This window comes from Carcharhinus amblyrhynchos, chromosome 6 (assembly GCF_965287045.1).
Source record: "Carcharhinus amblyrhynchos chromosome 6, sCarAmb.v2.hapA, whole genome shotgun sequence".
NCBI lineage: Eukaryota > Metazoa > Chordata > Chondrichthyes > Carcharhiniformes > Carcharhinidae > Carcharhinus > Carcharhinus amblyrhynchos.
In genome coordinates this window covers 101,008,779-101,015,290 of record NC_137329.1, presented here as the reverse complement: position 1 = coordinate 101,015,290, position 6,512 = coordinate 101,008,779, and the positions used below count along the sequence as shown (strand labels likewise).

General features: G+C 37.1%; 1 protein-coding gene across 6 annotated transcripts in view; it reads right to left on the bottom strand.

Moving 5' to 3' along the window:
* Window positions 1-3,589: 3,589 nt before the first annotated feature.
* Window positions 3,590-6,512, bottom strand: part of foxp2 (forkhead box P2) — a 708,352-nt gene continuing 705,429 nt past the window's right edge. For all 6 annotated transcript variants that reach the window (XM_080191077.1, XM_080191073.1, XM_080191074.1 and 3 more), the window contains one exon: window positions 3,590-6,512. This exon is cut by the window's right edge and continues 919 nt beyond it. The gene's annotated coding sequence lies outside the window, so the exon portion shown is untranslated.

The following is a 6,512-nucleotide window of genomic DNA, read 5'->3' as shown; positions in this document are numbered from 1 at the left end:
TGGTATCAGCCTAGTAAACCTCCTCTGCACTCCCTCCAAGGCCAAAATATCCTTGCGTAAGTGTGGCGACCAAAACTGCACACAGTACTCCAGCTGCGGCCTCACCAATGCCCTACACAGCTGCAGCAAGACCTCCCTACTTTTATATTCAATCCCCCTCGCTATGAAGGCCAGCATCCCATTCGCCTTCCTGACCACCTGCTGCACCTGCAGGCTGGGTTTTTGCGACTCATGCACAAGGACCCCGAGGTCCCTCTGCACCGTCGCCTGCTGCAGTTTTTCGCCACGTAAGTAATAGTCCTTCCTACCATTATTCCTACCAAAGTGCCTTGGACTTCTCATCTGATATCACTTGTGAATTTTTTTCTCCTTTTCTTATCACTACTTCTGACTATATCATTATCGTCATTGTATAATTCAGCTCATGAAAAGACAAATATTCTAACACTGTTGGTATATCGTCTTTAATGTGGACTGAACTATATTAATAGGTTCTTACAAGCAGTTAATTTCAATTTTATTGAAGCTGCATTTTGGCTTCACCACTGGACAGGGATTGAACAGTGACACGTTGAGAATCCGGGCACAACACTTACTCCCTCATTGCCTTGGCCATTCCAGCTGCCACCATTTTACTGGAGACCTTAAAAAGGGTGTGCCTTATTATTCCTTGTACATTGAAGTCATGGAATATCAATATGACAAAGATGCAACTTTGAAATAGCAATGGACAGAGCATGAACAGTATACACTCTCCATTGGCACTAGGCAGCTGAACAAATGATCCTTAAAAAGCTGCAGACCGCTCCACAGTTTTTTTTAAGTTATCCAAATAAACTTTATGGGGTCAGTATTAATGATCCTTTTGGTCCCACAGAAGTCACTCCATGAGCAACCCTCAAAGACCTGTCCACATGATCATTCACCGAACTTTCCTGATCATAGCTGGTGTGGCTTTGCAGATGAACTGCAAGATCTTCAATCAGAGGGACTGCAAATTAGTGTTTGTTTAGCACTGGCAGTTTGCCGAACACACTTAATTTAGACCCAATCATAAATTGTCTGAGCCTCTGACCACTTCCTCTGGGACATGCAATAGCTAGGCTTGGGCTGCTTCCCACTCAACCCAATGGAAGTGGCCACGTAAAAATCTACCCCACTATCCTTCACTTAATGATCAAAACTGACTTCAGCATGTTCTTTGCACAACGGCAGCAGAGTCTAAAACAAGACAAGAATACTAACATCAGAAAAAAAGCTGATTATAAAATTGTCTTGTGCTTTCGAATCATAGATTCCCTACCGTGAAGGAGTTTGCCATTCAGCCCATTGAGTCTGCGCTGACAACAATCCCACCCAGGCCCCAGCCCATAATCCCGCATATTTACCCGGCTAATCCCCCTGACACCAAAGGGCCAATTTAACATGGCCAATCAAGCCAACACGCACATGTTTGGACTGTGGGAGGAAACCAGAGCACTCAGAGGAAACCCACACAGACACGGGGAGAACGTGCAAAGTCCACACAGTCACCCAAGGCCAGAATTGAACCAGTGTCCCTGGTAGAAAAAGGCAGCAGTGCTAATTACCGTGCCACCCTCGACACACAGTACATGTCATTGAACTGCAGATTTTGATTCATTGCCAGTTCCTGCACTATATTTATAAATTGAGGGAAGTTAAATATAATTGTGATTACCTTGATGAAGATGTGATTCCAAAATGCATTCAAGGCAAATTATTTCCCAGCTCAAACCATTCAGTAGCAGAGAATGTTCTACTGTGAAAGATATCATTTTGAAAAGGATGAACGCTTAACACACTTTGTTAAATCTTCTTCTGAGTGCCTCCATGTTCAATTCTAGTATTAGCATCAGAATGCTGTGCATGCAAGACAATTTCCATTATTACATTCAAAGACAGTCTGCTCCTGGCTCCCTCATCCAGTTTTAATAGCAATAGGTACTGTTTTTTGAATTGCATTCCCATTTCCATTAACGATACTAATCAAAATTTCAAACTCTCTATGGATTGGAAATTTGCTCTTTCATACTGTTTGTAAACATGAAACTGTTTTTATTGTAGCGTCCAAATCCTGGAGCTCCCTCCCCAACAGCACTGCAGGTGTACCAACACCACATTGACTGCTATTCACCACCACCTTCTCAGGGGCAATTAGAGAGGAACAATAAGTGCTGGCCTTGCCAGTGACATCCAAAACCATGAACGAATAAAATCAAAAGTTTCCTGGTATAATTGAAGGTGCAACATGACTTAAGGTTTACTTTACGTACCTTGGCACACAAATCTATTCCACAGTCAAAGGAGGTGGATTTCAATACAGAGTTTGTGTCTTTTTAATTCAAACATATGGAATGAAAATACAGAAATGCAAAGTTATTTTGTTTTCTCTCATTATACTGATATTAGGTTGAATTGGTTGATCATTTTCTTTTTCAATCACCATCATGTCAGGTATAGAACAGATGAATGCAATGAACATCCCTAGTCTATGCTCCAGCAATGTCAGTAGAGCACAATGCACAATGATGATTTTTTTCAGGCAAGCCCTCAAATGTCTCTCGGCAAATTTGTTTTGTACAGAAGTACTGGCAACAATAGGTTGTATGAAATATCGTTTGCAGTAAGATTTCCCAAGTTATGAAAAAAGAACTGCAAACTCAGTTTACAGAAATGTTTTGGCCTCTTTCTGTGAGATTGGGAACTCAGTACAATTCTGTGCCAAATGTTTGATAATTAGTGTTACATACCCAAAAACAATATGATTTATGCTGAGGGGGATAATATCTTATATACTGGGTACTGTTAAGTATGGAAAGTTTTGGTCTCAATTAAATGCAAGTATTTACTCAGGTCATGTCCTGCGCAAATTTAACTTTATGAAAAATAACTCGTGATCAGACTCAAGACATACAATAAGAAATGTAAACCAAATCTTAGAACAGTACACCTTAAATTCCCATTGTTTTAAAGAGATTTTTAAAAAATTATTCTGAATAAGGGTGTGAATTTAATGTAATCTATTACAATTGTCCTTTACAAGCTAGGAAATGATTCTGAAGCAACCAACATACAGCAAATGCTCCTCTCAGGCAAGCCCTCAAATGTCTCTTGGCAAATTTGTTTTGTACAAAAGTACTGGCACCAATAGGTTGTAATGAAATATTGTTTGCACTAAGATTTTCCAAGTTATGAAAAAAGAAATGCAATCTCAGTTTACAGAAATGTTTTGGTTTTCTTTCTCAAGTTCCTTGTCATGATTATGGTTTGCTTTTGCATCTACCAGAAACAAAGAGATCTCAATGCAAGTTTATATGTATATGTATAAATAAACTGAGTTCTCTTACAAATTTTTCTTTTGATGTTGATAAAGAATGTGTGAGTAAATCCTTCAGGGAGCTAGAGCTGAAATTATCCATAATTTTCCAAATCAAAAGTCAATGATTCAATTAAATTGTACAATAAAGCATAAAATCAATCTTTACTCTCAGGCAAGAACTGAATTTTAAAACCTGTTAATGCTGTCTGTTAACAAGGACATAACAGATGAGCTTAATATGTGTGATAAACTATTTATTGCATTTCATAATGCCATTATCTGTCATTAGTACCGATTACACACATCTAGAACTATAATACACATTTTATTGTCTGTTTAAACAGACACATTGAATGATGGAATACTATAATACAGGAAAAATGTTTTTCACACCTTGTAATTCTATGGCAGTGCCAGTGACAACATAGTTCAGTACCTTAGAAAGGAGCTGATTTTTTTTTACATTACATTACAACTATCACTGCTGCTCAGTTCATTACCCAATGGAGGTACAATTCGTTATTTATCCACTAGTCAGGGTTTTATTAAGCTTTATACAGGTGATATATTTTAGGAACTCAGAAAATGAAAACACATGATTACCAATAGATTCAAACAAGTGTAAATGCCGATGGGTTAATGGTAATTTCTGTTCAGTCTCTGTCCAGTGAAAAACAGTCAATTCTAATTCTAACAATACTAGTAGTGTGCACAAAGTTTTAACTCAGTCAGTACAACTTTACAATGGAATTCAACTACAGCGTGTATAAAGCCTATGAAACAGTATACTCACATGGTTTTATAGCACTGATGTCTTTTTAGTCAAAAAAAAGGTACAATAAAACCTGATAACTCCCTGTTGTTAGTGGTAGTCTAGTTTCCTTTTAAGTCCTATGTTTGGTCCTTTACTTGATTCAGCAGTGAGAGCCTTGAACACAGAGCAACAGCTGTTACAAATTTCAGTCATGACTTTTCACTTTTGAGAATTCAAGGCATGAACACAGTACACAGTAATGGAAAGTATCAAAATTAGTTTACCTCAAAAAGATAAATAAACAAATAGGCGTAATCCACCAATACATGAATTGATGTTTGTGCTACAGCTAAAAGATACTATATATAAAAGGACAACAGTCCCCATCAGCATATGATAGAAGCAAGGATAAATGAGCTTTAATTTTGCCACACAGTATGCCATATAAGTATGCACTGAAATTCAAGCAATAAATACATACATTATTTTAAAGCCTTACAATAGCTATGCAAAGCAGATGCAGGAAAGCAGATTTGCTAATATTAGCAAGCAATGGTATAAAAGAGAGTAAAAAATACATGAAATGCATCAAAGCAAAGCTTGCTTAAAAAAGTCTGGTCATTTATGGGCCCACCAACATTTTTTTTTACATAATTATGCACAATTATCAAAATACAGACAGAGCATATCAGAAAACCCCAATAAACCTAAAACCTATTGTAAGCATTTGCAGAGTTTTGGAGGTTCTTCTGGTAAAATGTGCAAGCAGCTATTTTTAATCGTACTCGTACAAAATCCATGCAAAATTCTACAGGTATATGCAATCTGTGGCTAAGACTTTTTTCCAAAAGATGTGTGACTGAGGTATGCATGCTACCAGCACTGTACCCTCAGATCTCTTTCCAGATGAATTCACATACGATTCTTACTTCCAGTCCAATTGAGTAGTTTTACACATGCACTTCAATTACATTATCTCCCTTTCGATACATCCAAACATCAGTGTCCTACAAATGTTTGAAGACAACCTATTTGAAATCTTTCTCCCCCACATTGGTAACATAAACCTTCCATTGACCATGAACTATAGACAAGCATAGTGAGAGTAACAGTTAACTGTGATACTCGTAAATAATACAATCTGCCACAATTGTTCTGGTGTGTTATGCAGAGGTAGAAGCTTTCAGAAAACCTTTAGGGTGAATGGAAGAACCCTACTGAAAGCAGTTGTGTCCTTTTATTTGGTGTGATAGATGACTGTGTATGTCTTCTACTTGCTGACTCCAGCAAAGAATAAATGATGAGCCTGGTTTGCAGGAACCAGCTCTTTCACGTGGAACTGGCAAGTATGTTAAACTCTACCAGCCACGTCCTGTCAAAAACTGTTTGTAAAGCAATAACCATAATTAGGTTATGAGGTCCCTTGGTTGGGGGGGGAAGTGTAAGGTATTTCACAGAATTGGCACACAAAAGTGAAATGCAACATTTTGAGTTAATAAATATCAGTGTTAAGCAATTTTTGTCCTTTTTTTTAAAAACTACATCACAATGCATCATGAAACATTTTAGGAAAACTTTTTTTATGCATTGTTAGGTATAGCAGATATTTTAAGCCTTAACATCACATATACGCAGAGGCAGAAATTTGTGTAACTTTGGTTTGATAGAAATGGAAATGTCTGGTATAATGACTATTAAACACTATGATTTGAAATGAGTATAAAAATTGCTTTCGTTTTTAAACTCAGCCAGATCATTTGAACTCAAAAGTGAAAATAATTTTTGGCTTCACTAGTTTTTTTTTTCAATGTTTGGTTACTACAGTTATTTTTAAGTGAAATCTGAAAACTCTTCTTGACGAACTTAACATGAAAAAAGACAAGACATGCAAGACATAAGCTGCACAAAACATTACAAAGCCACCAGTAAAAACTGTTGTCCGTATGGGAAAAAATGTGAATGAAGCCTACTGAATTTGTCAGCGTTATAATCTCACCTGCCTTACTGGTCTATAAATGTTTATTTAAAGTGTGAAATGAAAACATCTATATAAATTCTGTAGTTGCACCAAGTACATATACTTTGTTTTGGTCAAAGATGCACATTAAGCTGGTTCCTACTCTAACGTCCTACTTTGTATCACTGTTACTGTGTAGTATTTGTCACTGAAACTTTTTTTTTGGACTCAGCAGATCACACATCTGACTTCATTTTTCAATGTGAATACTTTCCTTCGGGTTAAATAAAAGAATCCCAGAGGTCATCAGAAAACAGCAGGTAGTTCATGTAAATGTTCCTTTGTACTAATTAAAGTTACAGAAGGCGGGCCATCAAAATGGTTGTTTCTGTTTTTGAGCTATTGGCCATTGTCAGAGTTGACTTTGGTTTTTAGCTGTTGCCTTTGAATATGTTTACAGG